We start from the raw sequence: 2,314 nt of genomic DNA, 5'->3' as shown, positions 1-2,314 counted from the left end.
TCTATAGTGTAGTGTAGTATAAGTCTGTGAAGGCCTATGATCACGATTTAAGATGATACCATAGAATATTTATAGAAGTGACACTCTCGGGCGGCCAATGTTGATGAGTCTAGAATTTTTCATGGCCTTGAAATTATCGTAACTTCTTGTCTTACCACCAAGCTTACAACATCATTCTTGTTGATAATTGTGCGATAAGAGTATCAGAGTAATATAAATTATATTATGTCAATTTGTTTTGTGTTTTTTTTTTTTAATGTTGTAGGATATGAATATATGATGGATGGACGGATTACGAATAATATATTTTTTTAAGATATTTATTCAATAATATTCTAAGTAGTTTTTTTTTAGATATTAATTTATTAATGTATAAGTAGTTATTATTTAATACATACAATTAATTATCTACATTCTATAAAGGTATAAGACAAGCTTGTGTTAAAGCTTAGAACAATAATGTTCTATAATGTTAAAGGTTCAGAATTGTAATTTACTTATATACAAAATATACAAACTAGATAATGAAATAATATAACAACAAATTTTAACATAATATAACCAGTTAATAACAGTACTTTTTACATTATTTTATTTACAGACCATGTTTTTATACAAAATTACGAACTACCTTATCAAATAAAAAAAAAAAAGGTGGGTAAGTGGATGTCGCTCTGCTGTACAGTAGGTTAGAAGTGGGTCACTGTATAATGGATGGTATTAAATTTGAACTCAATGATATAATATCACTGTATAAGAAAAACGATTCTGAGCGGAGACGGTATATCAGTCTATGTATTAGACATATATATACTTATCTATGGTATTAAAAAAAAATTGACCTATAATAGGTACCTATAATAAATTCCAAATTAATCATATCATAATATCTATTAGGTTAATATAACTAGTTATAACGCGTTATACATCAACAAAAAACCGTGGTACTATCATAGATATATAATAGTATACTTTAGAAGTTTCAAGTACCCACGAATAATATTATACAATCACAACAAAATAACTAAAATAGTTATCCTAGGTTTTTAATATGTAATTTCGTCCAAATTTGTACTTAAAATAAACTGTTTGACTATAAAAATAAACTGTGTAAATGTATTTTTTAGATTTTTTGGTAACAGAATTAATTACTTACATGGAATCTTGTTTTAAATTTTCAATTCTTAGATACAAAAATTGAACATTTCATACATTTTTAACTACAAAATAATTATTGAATCTTAAATTTGATAAATTTTTTCAAAATTCGATCTTTAAATGCTTATAAAAAAAAATTGTGCCTATATATTTTTAATATTTTTCGACTGCTATTGTAACAATATATCAGGAGCTTTGTATTAAATTTATACACTTTTTGGCCCAATAGATAAAACTTTATTGATATTTATAGAAAAAAAAACTAAAAAAATAGAAAACTTACAATGTCCGTAAACAGCTCAAAAAGAGTCAAATTATTTTCAAAATTGTATGGTGTATAGGAAATGCTAATATAAACATTCAGTAAAATTTTCATGTATCTGCAGTTATTCGTTTTTGAATAACAACAAAATAAGGAAATCGCTACATGAGAAATTGAGTGAATATCAAATGTTGTAAAAATATTAATTTCAAACGCTCATAAAAATTTAATTTGAGTTTCTTATAGACATTTTTTTTTTGATAAAGGTAGATTATCCTATAAGGAATCTTGTATTACATTTTAAAATCTTAGTTCTAAAAAGAAAAATTTTTATGAATTTCTAACTCGAAATAATTTGCAAATTTTCGTGATTTTTCCATATTTTGTCATTTTTTGAACTTTAAATGCTTATAAAAAAAAACTGTGACTAACGATTTTTAATATTTTTCATCTGCCTTTGAAACAATATACTAGGAGCCTTCTATTAAATTTTCAAGCTTTTTTATCCAACAAATAAAATTTTATTGATATTTTTAGAAAAAAAACTAAAAAAAAAATAGAAAACTTACAATGTCCGTAAAGAGCTCAAAAAGAGTCAAAATGTTTTCAAAATTGTATGGTGTATAGGAAATGCTTATATAAACATTCAATAAAAATTTCATGTATCTACGGTCATTTTTTTTAAAGTTACACCAAAAACCAAATTCAATTTTGTGAAAAATCGATTTTGCGTAAAAATTCCCGTTTTTCCTTAATTTTTCTTTTGTTTTTCCCGGCGCTTTTGAAAACTACTGGGGAAATTTAAATTTTGACCTCCCAATGCACCAACGATATTCACTTTCCAATCATAAAAGTTACTGTTGAAGAAAATCGAAGCAGTTTTACTGTCCTAAA

Source organism: Acyrthosiphon pisum, chromosome A1 (assembly GCF_005508785.2).
Source record: "Acyrthosiphon pisum isolate AL4f chromosome A1, pea_aphid_22Mar2018_4r6ur, whole genome shotgun sequence".
NCBI lineage: Eukaryota > Metazoa > Arthropoda > Insecta > Hemiptera > Aphididae > Acyrthosiphon > Acyrthosiphon pisum.
The sequence above is the reverse complement of the archived record's forward strand: the minus strand, read 5'-3'. Positions refer to the sequence as shown.